Consider the following 26,293-nt stretch of genomic DNA (forward strand, 5'->3'; position numbering starts at 1 on the left):
GTCCCAAGAATATTAAAATGGAAATTTTATGAAAATCTCTGTGTGCCTGTCGTAGTCCATTCAGATTACTGTAAGAAAATTTCATAAACAATATGTTTATCAGAAAGAAAATATTATTTTTTGGCAGATTTGATGTCTAGTAGGGAGCCGTTTTCTGTTTTCAGATTGCACCTACTCAAGGATTTTGTGCAAGATGGATAGGCTTGCTAGCTCTTCAGTCTTAATGCAAAACAAATCCCAGCCATGAAGACTCTACCCTTTCGTTCAAATAATTGCCAAGGGACTTAACTCAAAGCCATTAAAAAAGAGAGAGAGAGAGAGAGAGAGAGAGAGAGAGAGAGAGAGAGAGAGAGAGAGACCAGGATTTCAAGAGAAGAATTTATTAGAGAAACAAAATGCAAACTATAGCACCAAAATATGACAACATAGATGAAAACAGCCTATGCCTTGAGAAAACACAAGAAGAAATACCTAAGCAGTGTTTCAACAGCCTACATGCATACTGTGAACCAGCATGTGGGACTTTAAATTAAAAACACATTTCCAGCTGTTGATATGGTCCAGTGGTAGCATGTTGAAGACCCTGGGTTAAATCCCCAACATGGCATATGCAAAAATTCCATCTTCATTAGTGCTGAAAAACACTAACTTTTGACAATGTACTTACAAATAAAATATTACAATGAAGCTTTACCACTATAGAAGGCAAACAAAATCAATATGAAAGAAAACACAGAACAACATAACTTGGGATACACTTCTCATTTATAGGCAGAATATTGTCAAGATGTGAATTATTGTAAATTTATGTATAGATTTTATATAATCCCAAATAAAACATCTCTAAACTAGTATAAGGGAATTGCACAGCTGATTCTAAATTTATATGAAGAGACAAAGACCCAAAAGTATCTAGTATAATTTGAAGAACAATGTAGAATCCTGGAGTTACCTGGTTTCAAACTGATTATTAGGCTACTGCAATTAGGCCATATGGTATTTATGAAGAAATAGGCCCAGTTCAATGGAACAGACAGAGACTTAGCATTAGAACTATGTAAATATAGTCAACTGATTTTTGTCAAAAATGAAAGCAATATTCTTAGCAATGAATGGCAAAGTATTTTGACACCCATATGTATGTCAATTAGTCTAGCCAGACATTAGATGCCCTTAATGAAATTAACTTAAGGCACAGAGTTAAGTGCAAACATATAACTATAAAGTGCCTAAAGCAAAGCATGGAAAATGTTTAAAAGAGCTTTGAGTTTTGTGATGACTTTTAGGTACATCAAAGACATGATCTGTGAAAGAAAGAATAAGCCAAGACTACACTGAGGTTACAAACCTTGCTTTGCAATAGACTGTAAAGAGAATGAAAAACAAGGCACTGGAAGAAAATGAATACAAAAGAACATGAAGTGACAAAGTGTTATTGTCTAAACAAACAAAGATTTATTAAAATTTGGAATTAAAAATAATAACTCAACTCAAAAGTAGGTCAAAGACCTTAATGAACATCTCACCAATAGAGTAAAACAGAAAATAATCATATGGGAAAATACACTACACCATTCATCAGGAATATAAATCAAATCAACAAAGAAATAGGGTTACACACCTTTTAAAATGATAGAACCTTAAGTATTATACCAAATCCCTTAAAGGATGGGCAGGTCCAAGAAATCATTAACTACATGTAGGAATACAAAATGATATGGCTACTTAGAAAGAGTTTGAAATTTCTCATAAAATCAGTACACTCCTCCTATGTGATACAGTAATCACATTTCCTGGCATTTAGGCAAAAAAGTTGGACACATCTTCATAGAAAACGGTTTTGCATATAGAATTTTATCTCATAGTTACTAAAATACGGGAGTAACCATGATGTACTTTAGTAGGTGAATGAATAAATAAACAGCAATATACCCATACAGGCAATGCACTATTATTCACCATTAGCAGGAAATGGTCTACCAAGAAACAAACATATGAAAATATAAATGCATAACAAGTGGAAAACACTATGTACTTTACTATTCTATGGTATTCTTGCTTAAGCCGACTTTGAAATTATGAAAATATAACTGGCCTACTAGGATTTAAAGAGAATGAGACAACAAACCTAATGTGTCTGGGTCTATATTGCTGGGTATATACCATTGTACATATGTCCAACCTGGTAGAATCGGGAGAAACTATGGGAACTGGGTTCCTTAGTGATGATCTGTCAGCATCACCTGAGAGCTAGCAGTACCAAAGTCACCACTGTCTACATGACAATGAAAATGAGGAAAGATTGGGAATGTGTGCACTTGCCAGGTACATAGTAAATGCTCTCTACTTTCTTCTCAGTTTTGCTGTGAACCTAAAACTAATTTAAACAATAAACTGGGGGTTATGGATATAGGTTATTTGTTAAGGTGCTTGCCTTTCAGGCATGATAATGTAAGTCAGATCCACAGAACCTACTTATAAAAACCAGAACATGGTGGAGACCACTTGTAATCCCAGGGCTGGGGACTGGGGAGACAGGCATATCGCTAGAATTCCCTGTCCATCCAGCCCAATCTATTGAGTGAATTCCAGGTCTCAAAAGAATATGTGGATGACACCTGATGAACAACACTTGAATTTTTCCTCTGGCCTCCACATGCCCACAAATATCTATGTGTCAGCATAAGGATGAATAGCACACACAAAAAATAAGGTTGAAAAAGTTAAAAAATATTTCCAAGTATTGCCTCACATTTGAATAAATATTTAAGCAGCTCACCTTCTATAATCTCCAAAAATATACAGCCTTGACAGAGGTGGCCTTGGTAACTAACCTATCTTATAAATGTATAATAATAAATTTACATGAAACATTTTTAAATTTATTTACATTTATGATCAATATTATATGTCAAGAAGTTGTTTTTTTTAAATCAACTTAAATCTTGAAAACACCGATTAAATAGTTTGATATCTATAAGTCATCTATTAAATTTTCTTCTTGTATTAGTCAGAACTCTCTATAAAAAACAAAATTGATACAATGGCATATTAAAAAGGAATTTCCTAGATTACCTTACAATACAGTCAGAGGGTTATCCTTCTAATTCAGCCAAAACTAAGTCAAGTTAGCAGCCAAGATTAGCCTCCACGCTTCATGCTTATTTATACCCCCCAAACATTAGGGGATGGTTTATAACAAGGAATTTAAAACTCAGCTTGCGGTCTATTTACATATTCTCTCAACTTCTCTATCTGAAAGTCAGAGTCAAAACTTAGAAATGATGACACACTTTCTAATTTTGATTGGGCCCATTCACACTGTTTTCATGGAGCTGGACATATGTAGACCAACAATTGTGGAGAGGTGTGTGCTCTGAAGATTTGCACAGGGGTTGGGGGAGACGCTGCTCCAGCGAAGCAGCTGATCGATGGTGTGCTTGGTACTAAGAACGTATTTTTAAACCTTTAAGAGGATTGAAGTTACTTAGTACTGAATGTGTCCACTTCTCTCTTACCACATAATTATTAAACACCAAAGGCACACAAATGTTTAATCAAGTACTCAAAACCCACAACATGGAGCATTGTCTGAGAAGACTGTTATCTACACGGCTCACAGCTTTTCCATTAATAACATTCACTGTGATGTATTGAAAGACTTTGAAATACGAGCAAAATGAGCTAAGTCCTTCATTAACAATACTGCTGATAGTTTTATTAATTTCAAAAGCTCCTAAGGTGAAGGGAAATAATACCTCAGTAAGTACAATACACAGCTTAAATTGTGAAGATACTTGCAGAAGCATGAGCAGCTAGAAGACAGATGCCGAACCTAACTGGTGTAATGCCACATTGTTCTTCTTTAGTGTTAGAGCAACCTGATTCACATTTCATGGAACATGACCAAACCTCAAGGGACAAAGGGCAACATTTAAGGGCAAAAGATTTAACCTTGAGTTTCACAGGTGACATTTAATTTCATTAAGACTTTTGGTTCCCCTCCCATCTTATGTACTGCTGTCTACAACCACAGGAACTATGGTTCCAAAATAGAAATGTGAATTTTTCATCTGTTATACTTTAGGAGAGTGGAGTTTTTTCACAGAAGAAATGGTACCCTTGAAGTCTGATTGTGCAAGGGAACCTTCTGTCTTTCTTCTCTCCAACTCTCCATTTAATATCCACCTATAACTCTTCATAAGGAATATTAGCATCCTTCACTTACAGAACAATTGACAAGGAAATTGAAGATGAGAACTGCCAGACAAAATGGTTAATAGATAATAAAGATATGACTCCAAGCCAAATTACTTCAATTTATCATCCCACTAGTATTCAAGTGAGTAGTAAACTACAAACAAACCAGTTCTAAAATCTTTTAGACAGCTGTGAAACTGCTTCTGAGACCATGTTTCAGACCAATACAATGAACCTATCCTGAGGAGAATATAGAGAACAGCATATCTTATTTTCCTGATTTGGAACTGATTCATCCAGAATACATTGTGGGAAATGTATCTAATCTTGTAAAGATTAGAAAGTAAATAGTTTCTAAGAAAACTTCAAAATTGTTGATTTTATGTGACAGCATTAAGCATTATCTATTTTTATTCTGTTTGGCCTTCAGCTCCAGCAGAATACTGAATATAATACATACAGATTTCCTGCATTGAAAGGTATGCTCATTATTAAGACTTCTGTTTGCGCTTCCTGGCCTTCTAAGAGTTCTGCAGTGTTTCCTTCCAGCTTGCCAAGGTTGGCCGTCCATTCACCCTGCTTGAATCTGAGGCAGTCATAGGTTTTCCAAGACAACCTGCCTATTTAGGTCCAGGCCTTTCCACCCCCATCTCAGCAAAACTAATGACTGCAGGCCCCTCTTCTCTTCTGCTGTACTTTATTATGTATTTCAAGGTTGAAAAAAGAGAAAGGATCAATGTTTTTCCTTTAAAATGTGACAGAGCTATTTCTTGCTTGCAGAATGATATCAGAGATTTTTCCCAGGGCTGCTTGTGATTCTAGATGGGCTAGTTTTACCACGTCGATCCAGCCTGATTGACTTTTCTACCCTTCATAAGAGTAATTTATTCACCATCTTTCCAGACACCTCTGGTGACATTTTAAGGCAGCCTGTTTGTTTTTTTTTTTAAGTACAGTACACAAAACCAATCTCCCTTGCACTTGTATTCACCCAGAGGCTGAGACCATATTTTGAAAACTAAAAATAGGAGAATTTCTTTTTAAAAAATAAAAAGATCATTGACACATGTAAAGCCTTAGTTCTGGCTTTGCCCAGGGTCCTCATCAAACATGAGAAGTGATGTTATCACCATCAGAAAATCTGGGTTGTGTGAGTTAAAATTCTTCATATTAAATTGCCAATCAGATGAATACTCTGACTCCTAAGTAGGCAATTCTTATCATCAACTTGCATTTTATTTCTTTGTAATTATATTGCATCCATCACTAATTCTATTTCTCCTAGTTCTCACTACTTTCTTTCTATTTCATTTTTTCCTTTACTGGTCCTTTGAGGAAACATGCATTACAAAATGCTTTTGATAGTAACAAGTTAAATTTCATTTGCTTAGCAAAACATATGAGGAAGGCACAACAAGCCAGAAGGCACACCTACACTCTTAGGCAATCTGGAGGCAGAAGGGAGAGATTATAAATTCAGTATCTGACTGAACAACTTAGGGAGACACTGCCTTGTAGGGAGAAGCCCTGATTAGAGATACCACTGACCATGCCCAAGCAAACTGAGTGAGAAATCAAATACAACAACCTGTAGCCTATACACACACATACACATATACACCTGTACATACATGGGCATCCACATACAAGCAAATACACGCACACATAACACATATATACAAAAAATAAAATAAATGGGTTCATGAGATAGATATTAGAGATGCTTGTGTGAATACATGATCTTTAAAAGAAGTTCCAAGCAAGAAAATTAAGATTTAAGTTAAAAAAATTAAAAGGACATCTGTTCAACTATGTTCATAGCAGCATTATTTGTAATATCCAGAACCTGGAAGCAACATAGATGCCCCTCAACTGAAGAATGGATAGAGAAAATGTGGTCCATTTACACAATGGATTACTACTCAGTGCGGGAGCAGGGACACAGAATCTTGAAATTCTCAGGCAAATGGATGAACTAGAAAAAAAAAAAAAAACATTCTGAGTGAGGTAACCCAGTCACAAAAAGACAAACAGGGTATATACTCACTGATATATGGATTTTAGACATAGAGTAAAGGATTACCAGCCCACAATCCACACTGCCAGAGAAGGTAGTAAACAAGGAGGACTCTAAGAGAGACATACATGATCCTATGGAGAAGGGGAAAGAGACAAGATCTACTGAGCAAATTGGGAGCATGGAGGAGGGGAGAGGGGACTAGGAGAATGAGAAGGGGAGAAAAGGAGGGGTGAGGAGGACATGAGGGAGCAGGAAGGTTGAGTTGGGGGAAGAACAGAGGAGAGCAAGAAAAGAGATACCATAATACAGGGAGCCATTAGAGGTTTAAAGAGAAATCAGGTGCTAGGGAAATGTCTGTAGATCTACAAGGATGACACCAACTAACAATCTAAGCAACAGAGGAGAGGCCACCTTAAATGCCCTCCCCTGATAATGAGATTGATGACTGACTTATATGCCATCCTAGAGCCTTCACCCAGCAGCTGTGGGAAGTGGAAGCAGATAGCCATGGCTAAACACTGAACTGAACTGGAATCCAGTTGCATAGAAAGAGGAGTGATGAGCAAAGGTGTTACAATAAATCCTTTTGCCAAAAGCCGCCTGAGCCCCACCGCCACGTGCGAGCTTTACGCCAGCCGCCCGCCTGAGTTAGGCCCAAATGAATACACAGAGAGACTTGTATTAGTTACAAAGCTGCTTGGCCAATGACTAGGATTCTCATTTGTTAGCTCAGTCTCAATTACCATACATCTATATATTTTATGAGACTTATCTTATCGGACGCCTTATTGGTGTCCCTCCTTGCTGGTGAATCACATCATGCCGCTGGAGCAGGAGCCGAGGGGAAAAAAGAGGGCCCTTCCTATTTCTCTTTCGCTTGAATATGAGTCTCTTGCCATGTCACTTCCTACCTGGATCATCACTTCTCTACTACATTTCCCAGAATCCTCTTTGACTCCTACTTCCGTCTAACTTGCTGTCTCATTGGCCAAACAGTATTTTATTCAATAATCAATAAGATAAACATACACAGTAGTACATTCCCCATCACAAAGGGGTCAAGACCAGGCTGAAACCCACAGAAACAGCTGACCTGAGCAAAAGGGAGCTCTTAGTCCCCAGGCTGATAGCTTGGAAACCAGTATAGGACTGATCCAGACCCCATGGTATCAGTGAGGAAAACTAGGAAATCTATGGGGCCTTTTGTAGTAGATCAGTACATAGTAGATCCTAACATAGGAATAGACTTTGGGAGCCCATTCCACATAGAGGGATACTCCCTGAGCCTAGACACATGGGGGTGGGCCTAGGCCCTACCCCAAAGAATATGACAGATTCTAAAGGCCCCCTATGGAAGGCCTCACCCTCCCTGGAGTGCAGAAATGATATGGAATAGGTAGGGTATTTTTTGGGGAGGGCCAGGGGAGGAGGGGAGGCAGAGGGAACTGGGATTGACATGCAAAATAATCTTGTTTCTAATTTAAATAAAAATGGAGAGAAGAAAAAAATTAAAAAGAAACAAGCATACTTAAGAGGGTTTGAGTATTAGACTTTGAAAATAATGTAATTTTACAGTGAAGTTTCAAGATGGTGAAATTTGCTGCAATTTCTTAATGGATTTGACTGATAAAGACATCTTTCTCACTAATTTTCACTTAAGAATGGGAAAAAAAGAAATTAAATAAAAAGTGAACAGAGGTAAAAAGTGATTGTGTATAAAAGCATCTTGAAAAGAAAGAAGTTGATTTTAAAATCAAATAGACAAGTACTTTTGTGAGTTCAAATATGTTTGAATAGTGTCATTATTTCTTAAGAAAACACTGTAAATATTTTAGGAAGTGGAGTTGACCAGGAGAAATGGGAACCTAGAAGCAAGAGATACGGGCACAGAATAAGAGGCTGTCATGGTTTAGAACAGTAGCACATTGTGAACAAATCCACCCTGAACTGCCCTAGAGGTCAAGTTAGGTGATATCACCTTTTCCAGATACAGGAACCTGAAACTGAGCCTAGGTTTCTGCTCTCTTAATTCAGTGCATTCAGTACAAGCAAACAGGGCCCCAAACAGAGTCCATTTGATGCTTTTGCTAGCTGAAATTCTCTAACTTATGGCCTGTGTCACCCAAGTTGAGCTTATTTATTTATTTATTCATTCATTCATTCATTCATTCATTCATTCCTTTTGACAGCCTAATTCATTAGAGCAAGAACATTGACTTTCTAATTACACAGTCACTTGCTAAGGGAAGAATCTGAGCTTGGTCCACATTCCCTGCCCACCCCTTAACTGCTTCTGGTTGGTTTTCTGAGCCATTTCTCTGTTTTCCTTCACTTTTTTCCCTTGAAAAGCAAGCTCTCTGAGTCTCCCTTATTTTCTGCCTCCTTTCTTCCCCCTCTCCCCAACCAACAAATGCCATGAGCAGACAGACTCATTCATCTCCACAGCCTTATCTGGGGGAGCATATGTTTCCTTTCTTTGAGGTCAGATTAACTATTCCTATATACAACACAAAGAAGAAATATGCATTGGCAGCAGATTCTCCTAGGGCAAGCCATCTTTTCTGTCCACTGCATTAAGCCAATTTAACATGCTTAAACATGCCTTTTGTCATTCACAACAAAAGCAAAAGGCAGCTGAAGTCTGGTTAATAAATCATTTCTCCCAGGCAGAAAGACTGTTCTGGAAATATGATGCCAAACATTTAAGGCTAAATCCTAAGGAGTTTTAGTCACAAGTTGACCCAGTCTCTCCAAGATTAAAACTATTTTAGCAAAGACATTTTAAACACCAGAAGGAAATTCTAAATTAAAACAAGTTCACTAAATAATTGGGGTACACTTTATTTTCACAGAGGGGTTTATTAGATAAGTTATTTTTCTACAGAGAAGAATGTTCAATGGTACAGATATATTTCAACAGGATATGATTTCTAATAAATGTTAGCCTCTCTGCACGTGTCTCTGTCTCTGTCTCTGTATTTGTGTGTGTGTGTGTGTGTGTGTGTGTGTGTGTGTGTGTGTGTGTGCTTTAGTCTTAACTGGACAACTTTTACCCATTTATGCATCCAGTTTTTATTAATTCAAATTAAATGCAATAATTTCTATTAGTAGTTACCAAAGTGTACTTTGAAAAATAATTACCAATAATTACCATAAAAGACAGAATACTTGAGCACTACCAAAGGGAAAATATAACTTTGAATAACTGAAAAATGAAAGTTTGATCCCTAAAACCTACTTTCTGAACTGAAGGGGGTTTACCACTGGTCACAAATACCACGTGCCCTTACTCACACCTGCATATGCATGCATAGACATTTGATAAACTTCCCAAGAGCTAACTTCTAGAAGGACCAGCTGTAACTATCACTGCCAAATATTTGAGCATTCTTAACTGTTCACATACTCACATTCAATTTTGTTCTGTTATAGAAGAATGAGCTGTGCTGTAACCATTCATGCTAGGCAGTGCGTGCATCCATTTCAGATAAAACATCTTCAGGTGAAGTGGTATGTTTAGAAATCCATCTTCAGGTGGTCTGGGATGCATTTTTCTGCTTTGGCTCTTATCTCCTCCTCCCACACAGATGCTATATGGCATTTAAAGCTTGGATGGGCTTCCAAATTCTGAGTGAAGGGGACTCAAAGCTTTTGGACACACAGGTGCTAGAGTATGCAGACTTCCCTATTGCTATGCTTACTGATGGATGAAGGGGAGCCACAAATAACTCTGGCCAGATAGCACAGCCCTTTCCAATTTCAGAAAATGACATTGTTTCCAAGTCAGGTGGGTAATATTGCAAAATGCCATCATCCATATGGACACTGAGAGGAAAACTGGGCTGAATGGTTTTTAGGCTTTTAGCAAGCTGTGCTTTGACAAGAACTGTCTAGAGCTAGTAGAGATAAGTAGTTCTTCCCTGGCTAGTAGATGCCTAACTGTGGGCTCTCCAACAGCCTTCCGTATTTCAGTGAACATGTAGCCTTAAAATAATGAGGGCCTTAATTTAGCTAAATGCACTTATAATAACCATAATGCTTCCAGTCCAGTTACTGAGCAAAGTGATAAACATTCATTACCTCTTTTACATGAGAATGTTGAGCTGATAGAGAAAGTTATTTAGTCCATCATTTGTAATTGTGTTTTATAAGCTCACTGTGAGGAAAATAATGTTACTGTGGGGCAGCCTCTAAGTATGAGCAGATTCTACACCATGCAGCTAATGCTAGCCCTACCATCTTTGGAAGCGAATGCCTGTTAAACTCCCATTCTATCACAAGAAATATTAACGCTCACACTGAAACCAAGGCATATTAACTCATTTTAAGAAGACGAGAGTGTCTTCACCCTTATGCTTTAGTCTCTTTGCTGTGGGATGGTACTGCAGTCTAAGGAAAGAGAAACTTGGACAGCAACTCAGCCACAAGCCCTTGACGTGCAATCTGTCCTTACCTGTAATATGTACTGGGCCAATGATGATGCAGAACTTGTGGGAGTGGCCAACAAATCTCTAGTGTAACTTGATGCTCATGCCTCCAGAGGAAGCTCATGTTTGACATCGCTTGGGTGGCCAGAAACTGGAGATTGGATGGATAGCCCAGAGACATAGGGTAGAACCAAGCACACTGCCCCCAAAAAAGAAATGATTCCTAATGATGTTCTGCTAAAGTCATAGATGGGTGCCTTGTTCAGTCTTCACCAGAGGGGCTCCCTCTGGAAGCAGATGGGAGCAGATGCAGAGGTGCAGAGAGTCACAGCCTGACATTATGTGGGGAGTCTAAATTGGAGGTCTGCATTGGGTCCCTCCTCTCGGAGGAGGAGAAGAGATTGTATGAGTCAGAAAGCATGAAGCACACCAAGAGAACATGGTCACTGTGGTAGTTTGAATGTAGTTATCCCACATAATCTCACAAGGAGTGGCATTATTAGAAGATGTGACTTTGTTGGATGGGTATGACCTTGCTGGAGGAAGTGAATCACTGTATGGAGTGGCCTTTGAGGTTTCCTATGCTCAGGATACTCCCCCAATGTCTCTGTCCTGTTGCCTGCAAGGTATAGGCCTCTCAACTACTCCAGCACCATGTTTGCCTGCATACCAGTATGCCCCCAGTCATGATGATAATGGACTGAACCTCAAAATCTGTAAATGAGTCACCCCACTTAAATGTTTTCCTTCTGAGAGTCGCCATGGTCATTGTGTCTCTTCATAGCAATAGAAAACCAAACTAAGACACTCACTGAACCAAATAAACAGGGCTTACATGGGTTCTCAGAGACTGAAACAGCAACTATGGGGTCTGCATGTGTTTGCCTTAGGATATATATATATATATATATATATATATATATATATATATATATATGTTATGGCTGTTAGCTTGGTGCTTCATGAGACTCCTAACAGTGGGAGTGGGTATGCCTCTACTCATTTGCCTACTCTTGGGATTCTATTTCTCCTCTTGGGTTGCCTTCTCCATCCTCAATATAAGGGCTTTTTGCCTTGTCTTGCGTTCTGTTTTGTCCTGATTGGTTGTTGTCTCTTGGAAGCCTCCTTTTTTGTAAAGGGAAATGGATGAGGAATGGAGCTCAGGGAGAGGGGAGGTGGGAGGGACTGGGAGGAGTGGAGAAATGGGAATATGTGGTCAGGATGTATTGTGTGACAGAAGAATATTTTCAAAAACAAAAAAAGAGATGAGAATGGGGCAGTTAGTATACCAGAAATTGTAATATGATAAAAGATAAGGATGGGGTTTGAACCTGACATTCTCTGTGTTCTAGACCACTTCAGTGTATGAACTGTTATTACATCATGGAGTATTTACCAGAAGAAAACTTGCCCTAATAATATAATGCTGGTAATTGGTTCTTTATATTCTAAATAGTATTCAACAAATATAATGAATATATTCATCCTTCTATCCATTCTTCCATTCACATTGGCTTGGTTCTGCTAAAGAATGGCTTCTCTGTGTCTGGAGAGGTGTCTCAGTGGTTACAAGAATTTGTTCCTCTTACAGAGTCCAGTTACTGGCACCCACACAAGGTGGCTGACAACCACCTGTAAAGCCAAGACTTGAGCATTGGATGTTCTCTTCTGGTTTCCATAGCCATCGGCAAATATGTGGTGTACTTGGATACATGCAGGAACATACACACACATTTAAAAAGTATTTTGTAAAAGAATCAGTACATCCAAATCAGTAAGATACTGTTTTACCAAGTCCCCTCACATTTCAGAAGTTAGAATCCCATCTCCTCCCTTCTTTTTTGGCAGAAAGGGGTGAATAATATTAAGTTAAACTTAATTAGTTTTAAAATATGTCTTGTTAGTCCAAATATAGATTTATATACATAACTTTTTCTGACTACTTTCATGCTAAATTCAAATACAAATAATTAAGACAAGTTACAACTCTCTTTTTCCAAGTTAAAATATCAGTCTTCTTCCTTTTTCTCCTTTCAATCCTTCCCATAACTCAGCTTTCTCTCTCACAAATTCATAACCTCTATCTTCATAATTATTTTTACATATTAAAATTATAAAGTATTTATATAGCCCTTTTAAATCTGAATAAGATATAAAGATACATACATACATTCATACATACATTAAAAACATAAATACAACCTGCTGTATGTGTGTGATTTTGGGCCTTACCACTTGCTATTGCACAACCAATTTCAAATACTTATCAATGGGATTAAGAGTTCAATTTTTGTTCTAATTTAGAAGCACCTACTTCAGTTTCTTCTAACTTCTTTTTTGTAGAAAAGAAACTAATTCATTGTCATAAATGTAAAAATCTCAGAAAGAATAACTGAAAAACTAATTATATATGACACTTTATATGTATCAAATTAATGCACTCTACAAAGGCCAAGACAACTTAATGTATTTAATGTAAAAATTATGATAGTAATTTGTACAGTTAATCACTTTGTAGTGCAAAACACCCCCCAAAAAAACAAACAACAACAACAACAAAAGAAACCCAAAGATTAATCCCTAAGGAATAAAAATGTTGAACATTTACGATGTATTATAAACATCTTTGTAACATATAGCCTAACAGCATTATTTGTAATTTGTAATAACCAGAACCTGAAAGCAATATAGGTGCCCCTTAGCCAAAGAATGGATAAAGAGAATGTGGTACATTTACACAATGGACTACTACTCAGCAGTAAAAAACAATGACATCTTCAATTCACAGGCAAATGAATGGAGCTAGAAGAAACCATCCTGAGTGAGGTAACCCAGACAGAGAAAGACAAATACACTATGTACTCACTCATAAGTGGATATTAGCCATACAGCAAATGATAACCAGCCTACAACCCATAAACCCAGAATATCCAAGAAACAAGGAGAACCCTAAGAGGAAAATACATGGACCTCCTCCTCCTGAGTAAGGAAAATAGACAAGATCTCATGAGTAAATTGGGAGCATGAGAGGGAGGGAGAGAGGCAAGAGGGAAAGGGAAAAGGAGGAAAGAACTTAGGGGATCAGGAAGGTCAAGGTGGGGGAAAGACAGACAGGGTGAGAAATGAAAGAGATACCTTGCTAGAGGGAGCCATTATGGGTTTAACAATAAGCCTGGCACTATGATTCCCAGGAATATACAAGGATGACCCCAACTAAAAATCTAAGCAATAGTGGAGAGGCTACCCTAAATGCCCTTCCCCTAGAATGTGATTAATGACTACCTTATAGGACATCCTAGAGCCTTCATCCAGTAGCTGATGGAAGCAGAAACAGAGATCCATAGCTAAGCACAGGACTGAACCCCTAGAGTCCAGTTGTAGAGAGGGAGAAGAGATCATATAAGCAAAGGGGTCAAAACCATGTTGGGGAAACCCACAGAGACAGCTGACCTGAGCAAGTGGGAGCTCAATGACTCCAGGCTGACAACTGGAGAACCTGCTTAAGTCTGAACCAGGTGTCAGTTTGGGGGGGTCGAGTGTATGGGCTGCTGGCAGCGGAAGCTGAATTTATCACTAATGCATGAACTGCCTTTTTCTCAAGGTAACCCTACATAGGGAACGGGCTCCAAAAGGCAGTGGGTTGGGGACATGTTGGAGAGAGTGGGAGGATGGGAAGGAGAGGAAACTGGGATTGGTGTGTAAAATAAGATTGTTTAAAAATAAAAATGATAAATATATAGATTATGATATTTCTCCCTTTCTCAAAATGCTGACATATTTTACTATATATTTAGAATGATTTTCCATACCAAGTCCTATACAAGATTCCACAAAATCTTTCTAATTCAACTCTTATTTTTAGGATTTTAAAATTGGAAATAGTTGTTTTTAAGCATGATAGATTCTGGTATCCCCAAACTCTTCCCAGATTCTTCCCATGCCCCTACCTACCCAAATCTACTCCCTTTCTTTTCCTCTTGTGTTAGGCTACAAACAAGCATATATTAATATTAACATTAATATTAACATGTAAAAGAAAAGAAGAAGAATGAGAAAGAGGAGGAAGAAGAAGAAAAACATGAATAAGAATAAGAAAAGAAGATGAAAAAAGAAGAAAATAAAATCAACCAGAATAGGACAAAACAAACAAACAAAAGATTAAAAGTCAAAGAAAAAGCTCAAGAAACAAATATAGATGCAGAGACACACACATTTGCATACACAGAAATCCAATAAAAAGAGAACCAGAAACCATGATATATATGAAAAGACTTCTAAAGTTAAAAATGTCCTGCCAAAATCACTCAACTCAATACCTTTCCTTCTTATTTCAAGATGATCATGAGATTCAACACACACCTATCAAGGTCAAGGCTATGATCTTGTTATTTTCTGAAAACCATTTCCTTTATTTTTTCATGTCATTTTGACTCCTTCCTTTCATATTTCTGCTCAAGTGACACTCTTTAGGGGTTTCCTAATCGCCCATGGAAATGGTATTTCCTATCTTTTCCCATGTTAAGGGGAGAAATGCATATCAGTAGAAATCATGTTTGCATTTTTTAAAATATTTATCTGTTTACCCTGATAGCACAGAGTCTGAAGTATGTAGATGCCCAATAAACATAAGCTTAGTGAGTGAAAATGAACTCTCTACATCATTGTTGGTGTAGGGTTGCACCTTTAACATCATCAAGAGAAAATTGATGTCAGACCAAATATTTCACACAAAAAATGGGTATGTGTTTAAAATACTATTTAGAGTACATAATTATAACTCTAAAGAGGATATAAATCAAATAAAGATTCATAGACTTCTCAAATTGTTGGAGAAACTACCTACTAGCAGCAGAATCTAAAAAGAACTAATTATGTTTCTTCTTCTGCATAATCTGTCATTCTTTCATTTTCTGTGTTATCTCCAGTGAACCAGTGCTATTATTCTATATTTACATGGTGATGTGGAATAATTATTGTGAGAGAAAACATTTGGTTATCTTAATATTCAGATAATCCCCCATATATTTATGTTGAAGTTCTACCGTCTAGTAAGACCTGAAAGAAATAAATAAGGTTAAATGTGACCATAAAGTGGTACCATAATCTAATAAGATTAGTGTACTCTTAAGAAAAGATACCAAAAAACCCTGCTCTTCAAAAGTGTGTGTGTGTGTGTGTGTGTGTGTGTGTGTGTGTGTGTGTGTGTGTTATACATCAAGACAGGTCAGGTGTGCTATGAAAGTACTGGTTGTCCATAAGTTAATCTACCTTCCGAGAGAACTTAGCCAACATTCAAGAACAATGAGAAAGCTAATTTCTCATTCTTACAAATCCTGGTATATTGAATACCAGGAAAAACAAAAAATAATAAAAACACGTTTCCTCTCATATTGAATTAAATGGCAAGCACCATATAGCATTTTGAATTTGTATGATATATAAATTAAGAAATATAATGTTTTGTTTTAAATTTAATACAAGCTTTCTTATAAGCTCTGTATTAAATTCTGCCCAGTTCCAGGATAGCATTCTTCATCTAACTACATGATAGGGAACATGTTCTGCTAGAAAGAACAAAACAAACCAAAGAAAAAGAGCCTGAGAAAAGTCACAAGAAACAGAACTGAATATAGAGCCCCCCTTGTTTGCACCCTCTAAAAGCACTAAACAAGAAGTCATAATATATACACTGAGGACCTTTAGGGTAAAAAGAGAGAAGAAATATATGTGTATTTATTTATTTATTCATTATAATAAAATATAAGGTAAACATTTTGAAAAGAAAAAGCCATTATACAAAATTATGAAGCAAAGAGCCCACAAAGATACCACTGAGTTTATTTTCTGTTGGCATCTACTGTTGGGCATGCAACCTGTCCTTAAGAGTAGTTGGTTTCCACAGTGAGACTCCCTAAGAGAAAAATAAACTTTCATTTGCAATTTGTTGTCAGTTGTAGATTGCTCCTGGGTTAGAAACAGGGGCTTGTGTTCACTTCCACTTTCAACTATCAGATGCCATCTGGGCAGATCCACTCAGGCCCTGTGCATTCTGCCTGTCTCTGAGTTCATATGTGAGTCGATCCTGTTGATTTACAAGCCCATGTTTTCTTGGTGTCCTCCATCCTCTCTGGCTTAGACCCGTGTGTTCTAAAGTCTTTCAATGTGCATATTATCTGTCTATGAGTCTCTGTATTTGTTTCCATCTACTGCAGGAGGAAGCCTCTCTGATGAAGATTGAATTAGTCACTGACCTATTAGTATAGCAGAATGTCATTAAGAGATTTTTGTGGTACATTTTTCTCCCTGAACAGTAACATTTGGGTTTTCCCTAGGTCCCTAGTGAAACACAAATAAATAAATGACCCAGAGACTGATATTGGGTTTCCAACTTGAAACTGATGATCAGAAAAGCAAAGCAGCTGGCTACTAGCTTCTTAACTCTATGTTAGGCTGATCCTTTCTCCACAAGCTCTCACCAAGCTTCAGACTATAACCTCTCCTCAGTGTGGCTGGAGAATGAATGCCTGATAGTGAATACTGAAGAGCTTGCTTCTGTCTTTTATACTCCTCTAGTGCTGGGATTAAAGGCATGTGATCTTTTACATATTTACAGCATACAGAAGGACCTCCCATATCATAGGAGTCTTTTTAGAGTCAACATTTTCTTTGACCAGTGTATTCTTGACCAATCCATTTCTTCTATCATGTCTTCAATGCCTGAGATTCTCAGCCATCTCTTGGATTCCTTTGGTGGGTCTTGCTTCTGTGGCTCATGTTTGAAAGCATATCCTGTCAGAACTCCAAGGACAGGTCAGCACAGATGCCTAAATACTAACACCCAGAGTCCAGATGAAGAGAGGGAGGAGTGATGAGCAAAGGAGTCAAGACCATTTGGGGGATACCCACAGAGACAGCTGACCTGAGCTAGTGGGAGCTCACTGACTCCAGAATGACAGCTAGGGAACCTGCATGGGACAGAACTGGGCCCTCTGAATGTGGTGACAGTTGTGTGGCTTGAGCAGTCTGTGAGGCCACTGGCCGTGGGACCAGGATTTAATGCTAGTACTTGAACTGGTGTTTTGGATCTATTCTCTTTGGAAGGTTACCTTGTTCAGCCTAGATATAGAGGGGGGGCTTGTTCTTGACTCAAAGAGATGTGCCAGACTTCATTGATGCCCCATGGGAAGTCTTACCCTCTGAGGAGTAGATGGGGTGAGATGGGGGAAAGGTGAGGGGAGCGGGAGGAGGGGAGGGAGTGAGAACTGGAATTAGTATGTAAAAACAGAATTGATTGTTTTAAAATCATGTCTAAAAAATGTAAAGTCACATAGGCTTTAGCAGGACAAGCAAGCAAAAAAAAAAAAAGAGATTCATTTCTTTCCTCTTTAAGGAGCTCTATCATATTCATAATGGCTCTTAGGGTTTTTATTTCTTTGTGCTTCAGCTATTTTGGAGTACTCAAGACCTGAGGTGGTTGGACAGCTGGGATCTATCTACTTCAGACATTGTCCTAGTTGTTATTGTGTTTCCACACTGGTATCAGGGTGTTGCTATCTGGTCTTGTTTTTGTTGGGTTGGTGTTCTCTTCTTTGGTTTTTGTTCACTCTCTGGGTCTTAGAAGAATATGATGTCTGCGTGTTGCCTGGTAGGACAGTCTTCCGTAGTCCTGACTGGGAGGCCACTTGGGGTTCAGAGGAAAATGAGTTTCCAGGAATTGAGAATTGACACTTAGTATTTGGGATAGGCTGGGAGGAAGCTGACGGGGTCCTCAGGAGGGAGGCAAGCAGGCTGTTTCAGCAGGAGCTACTTGGTACCCTGGGAACTGTCTAAGAGGGTAAGGACAGGCCACAACAGGAAGTCTGCTACAGAGCTGGGGAGTACATTTAGAGGAGCAGAGAGAGAAGTGAAGTTCTGCAGTTAGTTTACCTGTTTCCCTCATTGGAGTGGCCTGTGGGTTCCTAGGGAGTGCCTGGTAGATTTGGTAGGGGGACAAAGCATGCAGTGGGGGATGTAGTGTTAGGAGGGAAAGATCTCTGTGGTCCACCAGAGGTGAGGTCAGGGAAACCATGACAGGTGTTCTGCTGCAGAGCTGCGGATGAGACCAGGGGACTCCAATCGCAGGGATGGAGGGAAAGGGGAAGATCTGCAGGTTGCCTACCTGCGTCTCTGGCAGGAGTGGCCAGTGGTCTCCCAGAGAGTGACTGCTTGAGTTTAGGGCTATGAAAGAGCCAAGAGTGTGGACATGGAGATTAGGCACATAAGAACTGTGGGACCCATAAGAGATGGGGCAGTGTAGGGAATGGAGGCTGCAGGAAGTGCTCTGTTGCAGAGATGGGGATGTGATTGATGGATTGGATTTGGAGGAGCAGAGAGATGAGGGTCTGCAGTCAGAGCAGAAGTGGTCTGCAGATTCCCAGGGAATGCTTTCTGAAGCTGGCCATCTCACAATCCCATCCAAAGGCCACATTCACACTTCCCTAGAATAAAGCTACATTTCAGAATTAACACAACAACTTTCTTAACTTTCATCAGAAAATTCTTTAAGGAACCTAGCATTTTAGAGGGACGGGGGATGATCTATTTTGGAAAGCAGTTGGTAGGGGAATCCCTCCCCACAGAGTACTGAGTATGAATGTCTGTCAGTGCCAAACCTAATTGTCCTCAGTGTTTCCCACAATTGATGGAATTGAAGCCAAGAAATCTATAACATATCTCCTCATTATGGGTCTCTCTCTGTGGGGTTGATGAGCACACCTGGACACAGATGACCAAAGGCCATTCAGATTTGTTTTTATCTTATTGCTCTTGGAGACTAGAGCTGCCTTCAGACTCAACCACCTGTCATTGAAATAAAACATGGATCCATTAAAAATATTAGACAAGTCAATACAAGGATTTAAATCTAATACAAATAGAAGAAGAGAAAAGTAAATTAACTGTGATCTGAGAAAAAATTCAAATGTCCATTTGGGCATAGTGTTAAACTATACAGTGCCTATCAATATAAACTAACATAACAACAGCACATGATAAAAGATTGTTTAGGAATACAAAGAGTCACTGGTGACTGTACAAGCCAAGTGTCACCTGACAATAGCCTAAGAAATACATGAAGATCATGTTATTGGTATCAATGATAATGACAGCCTCAATCCCCTGCTTCATCCTTGGTGATTTGGCAGTTCTGACAAACTGATTCCTCAAACAGACAACTGCTTGGGAAAGATGACACAGGTGTGAATTAATGGCCATAGTTAAACAGGTCATTTTCTCACAGTAGAGGAATAATTGCCTATTGTTCAGAGCTCTCCAAATGTTCAGATAAGTCAAATGATCCCATGTTTTCATATCAGCATTTGCATGTAGTGTTCAGAAAACTACAGCATTAGCATTCTATCTCAAAACCTGGCAGTATTCAATAATAATTTCATAAACTTTATTTATTAATCACAAGTATCCATAAAGGCACTTTACTGCAAGTGGATTCTAAAAATAGAATATAGAATACCTTAACAGATAAATTATTTTTAGAACAAAAATTCAGAAAGAAGCAAATTTCAAATAAACAACATTTTTACATTAATTTTTGTGTGTGTTGATGTGGGGGATTTATTGAGTTTTGGTTTTAACAGCAGCAATGAATCAACTTAACTTACCATGGTCAATTAGATTTCCATCCCAAAGCCATTATATGAGTGTTTTCTCATGAAGGCTGTGGCAGTCCTGCTGTGGAACAGATGGCAAGTCAACTGGGCTTAGGTGGATAGTCTAGAGAATGTCATACTAAGTGACATCTTCAGCAGGGTGTCAGTTTCATTGGATGCTGGTGCCCCTTCCACATACCAGGCCTTTTGTGGAAATCTACAAGACCTGTTACCACTGACACATGAAAACATAATTGGAGGCATCTTGGAACTGTCAAATAGTGCAACCTATCTGAAGCACCTGAACTACTGGGTGAATCCATGTATAATAACTACTTCAACGGGGGAGTTAAATGAGATTTCACTGTCTGGAAGATCTATTAGCTTAATGGACAGCCTAGTATGTTCTTTTGTTTGTTTGTTTGTTGTTTTTTTTTTTGAGACAGTTTCTCTGTGTAGCTTTGGAGCCTATTCTGGCGCTTGCTCTGGAGACCAGGCTGGCCTCGAACTCACAGAGATCTGTCTGCCTCTGCCTCCCGAGTGCTATCATTAAAGGCGTGCGCCACCAACACCTGGCTCCAAGTACATTCTTTGTTGTATCAGTCATACACAATTATGACTTTTGGTCAAGTCTAAAAAGCCAGAGTGATGCAATATTGTCATTGGATCATCAGATGTGTTTTTGCATAAAATAACTGAATATAAATGTTTTCACAAATTATATATATATATATATATATTATATATATATATATATATATATAATGGAAATAGATTTGATTCCTTAATTATTTTAAGCTCAGAGTAAATATGATATGAATTTAGGCTTAGCATGAATTTGAAGCAGAATTCATTTCTCTTTCTACTTTCCTGGAAATGTGACTTGTTTGAGTTTAACCCACAGAGTCATTTTCACACCAGAACATGAGCCCTCCCAGGTATTTAATCGCCTAAATTGAATCACTGCTTCAGCCAATTCCAACAGGCACCATGTAACTGGAATGATCATGGCAGACACAAAGCTGTTCTCTGCCAGCATTCTGTTTCATCTTTCCTGGGCAGCTTTGTTACTGTGCATATGCTTATGGACATGAATTCCCTTGTCTAAAGATTCTGCTACAAAGAAAAAAGGTCTCTGCCTTTGAGAGGGAAACTAAAGCTTTAGAATGTGGTACATTTGATAGCAAAATGTGCAGCTGGGCAATTGCTATGCTAAAGCAAGAGTTCTTACCCTTGGCTAGATTGTGATCAGCTTCAAACTGACTTGTTTTACTGGCTGAAAGAAACACGCAGACTCTTTATCATTGGCACGTTTAAACCTTGTCTTACTGCCTACCTGTTTCACTATTTCTAGCATCAGTGGGTGTCATTGAGGAACGCTTATAGCCACTCAGTCTGATGTGCCTCAGTTCACATGAGGAATCGCCAACATGTTTACACAGAATGAAACAGAATCCTCCACTGGAATCTTAATCTTGGGACTCGGCATAAATTCCATGTTGTGTGCACATGGCAATAAGAGGAACAACCAACACGTCATGTTCACATTGGAGTGCTTTCGAGAGGTGTCTGGTAAGGTTGCGGCAGATTGAAGAAGTGAAAACCAAATTCCCATGATTGGCATTTCACCCAGGTTTGCCCACCTGCCCATGGCTTTCCAACATTGCATCAGCTCAGTAGGCCTTCTGCCACAAGGCACAGTTACCCATACCCTGTAAAACAGTAGCTGTTCTGGCTTCTGTTTCCTGGAATGCTTCCATCCCTACTCTATCCTCTATTTAAGGCTCAAGCTAGTTTCATTCCTTTACTTTTTTTCGTAAAAGGGATGTTGAGACCTTTATTTCTTTAACTTTTTTGTTTTTATGTGAGGCTGTATGTGTTGTGTCTGTGTCTGTGTGAATGTATGCAATGTGAATGCAGGGTTCCCCAGAGATCAGAAGAGGACATCAGATCCCCTGTAGCTTGAATTGAAAATAGTTGTGAGCCAAGGGACAAGGGGTACTGGGCTCTGAACTGGAGTCTTCTGGAAGAACTGGAAGTGCTATTAACTTCTGAGCCGTTGCTCCTACCTATTATGGACATGGTTTGTTTTGTTTTGATTTGATTTCTGCAGAAAGATCCAGAGATTGTATTTAGTTCTCTACTTTTATGTTTTGCTCCAGTCTCACAACCACCATTTGAATTGGACAGCATGGTCTCTGACCATGTCATTCCAACATCATCTAACGTAGCAGCATTAGTTGGGTATTACAGTTGAGAGATCACAGGCCCAAAGTTTAAGTAACTCTTTGGTAGAAGGCAAAATTTGAACCCAAATCTAAATGACTTTAGAACTAATTTTTCTGTACAGATAATGGTAAAACCATTTGATGCCAGTTCTGAGCGGTTAGTGGAAGGTTTTAGAGAGTTTGTGTTTTAAAAGAAACATGTCATTTTAAGGCCCAAGAAAGGAGAGTCTAGAAATCTTAAATAGAGAAGGGGAAGTTTTGTCAGGATACTGTGGTACTGCTGTTATAATCTGGTTTCATAGTGCTAGGCTGGTCCTCAAATCTATATGTTTGAAAACAAGGTTCTATATGTCTTCATATGGCCACATAGCAGTGGGCTTGACTACAATAGTTTACAAACCAGATATTTTTTACAGAAAGACAAATAGGCCAAGGAACAATTTAAGCATGGCATAGTTGTTCATGTCTCATTCATCAGTGAACATAGCCAGGTAAAGGCAGAGAATGTTGTGCCCCCAGAGCCATACCTGCCCACAAGGACATTTCTGCTCTCTCAGAGAATACTCCCCTTCACCATTTTGCATAGCTTCTATATCAGCCTTTTACAAAATAAGTACCATACTGAGCCATTCTTTTTTTTTTCTTACTGTTTTTATTAGTTCAAATTAGGAACAAGCTTGTGTCACATGTCAATCCCTTCTTCCTCTCCCTCTCCCTCCCCTCCCACCAACCCTTCCCCCCCAACTCCCCACCTGTCCCCACCCTGCATCCACCCTCCACTCCCCAGGCAGGGTAGGGCCCTTGATGGGGCTCCCGAAATCCCACAGCAGCATCCTGGACCTGGCCAAGGCCCTCCCCCTTGTGTCCAGGACAAAAGTGCATCCCTTCATGTGGGATGGGCTCTTAAAATCCTTTCTTAGACCAGGGAAAAATACTAATCCACTACCAGGGGTCCCCTAGAGTGCAGAGACCTCCTATTAACATCCAAGTTCAGGCATCTGGATCAATCCCGTCCTGGCCTCCCAAATAGCAGTCTGGGGTCCATGTGCCCCACCTTGTTCAGGCCAGCTGTTTCTGTGGGTTTCACCAGCCTGGTACTGACCCCTTTGATCTTCATTCCTCCCTCTCTGCAACTAGGTTCCAGAGTTCAGTTCAGTGTATATCTGTGGGTGTCTGCCTCTGCTTCCATCAGCCACTGGGTGAGGGCTCTAGGACTGCATAAAAAGTAGTCATCAGTCTCATTATAGGGGAAGACATTTAGGTTATCCTCTCCACCATTGCCTAGATTGTCACTTCATGTCATCCTTGTTGATATCTGGAAATCTCCCTAGTGCCAGATTTATAATGGCTCCCTTCCTGTCTACAGCCATACCAACCTGAACGTGTCCGGTCTCATCTGAACCATTCTTTTCTTTTTTTTTTTTTATTTGAGTAACAAACATGATAATCCCAGTTCCCTTCTCCCTCCCTTCCTCCCCTACCACCCCCCCAACTAAAACCCTACCTATCACATATCCTTTCTTCTAATCTACACCTGACTCAACCTTTCTGCTCCCTCATGACCACTGCATCCTTCCTCTTCTTCCCTTCTTATTCTCCTAGCTCCCTCCCGCCTCTTCCCGTGCTCTCAATTTGCTCAGGGAATCGTGACCCTTTCCCCTTCTCCAGGAGACAAAGTTTGTCTCTTTTAGGGTCCTCCTTGTTTACTAGTTTCTCTGGCAGTGTGGATTGTAGGCTGGTAATCCCTTACTCTATGTCTAAAATCCACATATGAGTGAGTACATACCATGTTTGTCTTTTTGTGATTGGGTTACCTCACTCAGAATGGTTTCTTCTAGTTCCTGCAAATTTCAAGATTCCATTTTTTTTCTGCTGAGTAGTATTCCATTGTGTAAATGTACCACATTTTCTCTATCCATTTTTCGGTTGATGGGGATCTAGGCTGCTTCCAGTTTCTGGCCATTAAAAATAGTGCTGCTATGAACATCGTGGAACAGATGTCTTTGTTGTATGAATGTGCTTCATTTGGGTATATGCCTAGGAGTGGAATTGCTGGATCTTGTGGTAGACTGATTTCCATTTTCTTGAGGAGTCACCATACTGATTTCCAAAGTGGCTGCACAAGTTGGCACTCCCACCATCAGTGGAGAGGTGTTCCCCTTTCTCCACATCCTCTCCAGCTGTCATTGGTGTTTTTGATTTTAGCCATTCTGACAGGAGTAAGATTGTATCTCAGAGTTGTTTTCATTTGCATTTCCCTGATGGCTAAGGATGTTGAACACTATCTTTTGTGTCTTTCAGCCATTTTAGTTTCCTCTATTGAGAATTGTCTATTTAGTTCTGTACCCCACTTTTTAATTGGATTGTTTGGTCTGAGCCATTCTTTTAAGCCATCTCAATGTATAAGGACTGCTAATATGGTTCCAAGAGCCTTGTTTTTGTTTGTTTGTTTGTTTGTTTTGTTTTTGGTTGTTGTTTTTGTTTTTGCCCATGAAGGTCTGTGGTTTTTCTTTTCTGTTTCTTTTTTTTAATTTAAATTAAAAAGAAGCTTGTTTTACATTTCAATCCCACTTGCCTCTCATTCCCCTCTTCCCCTGCCCCCAACCTATCCCCTATCCCATCCCCTTTCTGCTCCCCAGGGAGGGTGAAGCCTTACATGGGGGATATTCATAGTCTGTCATATCATTTGGAGCAGGGCCTATACCCTCCCCTGTGTGTCTAAGCTGAGAGAGTATCCCTCTATATATGCAGTGGGCTCCCAAAGTCCATTCGTGTACTAGGGATAAATACTGATCCACTACCAGAAGCCCCATAGATTAACCAGACCTCCAAACTGACATCCTCACTCAGGGGGTCTGGAACAATCCTATGCTAGTTTCCCAGCTATCAGTCTGGAGTCCATGAGCTCCCCCTGTAGGGGAAGCTGTAGCCACGCCTACTTAGGGGCTGGCTACAGGTGTGCCTGACCATGCTTGTGAGGGCGTGGTCAGAGTGATGTGTGACTGCGCTTGCGCTTTCAGTTTCTCTTTTCGGCTTGCATACAGGCTGCTGCCATGCCAGCTGGCTAGGTCGCTCTGTAAGTAAGGCTTTTCCCTATTAAATACCCTTATATTTCTACCTGACTCCGTATTGGTAATTGCCCACTATATCCCCCCTTGTTTATGTCAGCTGTATCTGTGGGTTTCTCCAGCCTGGTTTTAACTCCTTTGCTCATCATTCCTCCCTCAGTACAACTAGATTCCAGATTTCAGCTCAGAGTTTGCTGTGAGTGTCTGATTCTGCTTCTATCAGCTACTGGATGAAGGCTCTAGGATGGCATATAAGGCAGTCATCAATCTCATTATCAGAGAGGGGCATTTAAGGTAGCCTTTCCACCATTGCTTAGATTGTTACTTGGGGTCAACCTTGTAGATCTCTGGACCTTTCCCTAGTGCCAGAATTCTCTTTAAACTTATAATGGCTTCCTCCTATAATGGTATCTCTTTTCTTGCTCTCCTCTATTCTTCCTCTGATTTGATCTTCCTGCTCCTATATGTCCTCCTCTCTCCTCCTCTTCTCCCCTTCTCTTTCTCATAACTCCCTCTCCTTTCCCCATGCTCCCAAATAGCTCAGGAGATCTTGTCCTTTTCCCCTTCTCCGTGGGACCATGTATGTCTTTCTTTAGGTCCTCCTTGTTTCCTAGCTTCTCCAGTGGTGTGGATTGTAGGCTGGTAATCCTATGCTCTATGTCTAAAATCCATATATGAGTGAGTACATAACATGTTTGTCTTTTTG

The sequence above is a fragment of the Cricetulus griseus genome (genome assembly GCF_003668045.3).
Source record: "Cricetulus griseus strain 17A/GY chromosome 1 unlocalized genomic scaffold, alternate assembly CriGri-PICRH-1.0 chr1_0, whole genome shotgun sequence".
Classification (NCBI taxonomy): domain Eukaryota; kingdom Metazoa; phylum Chordata; class Mammalia; order Rodentia; family Cricetidae; genus Cricetulus; species Cricetulus griseus.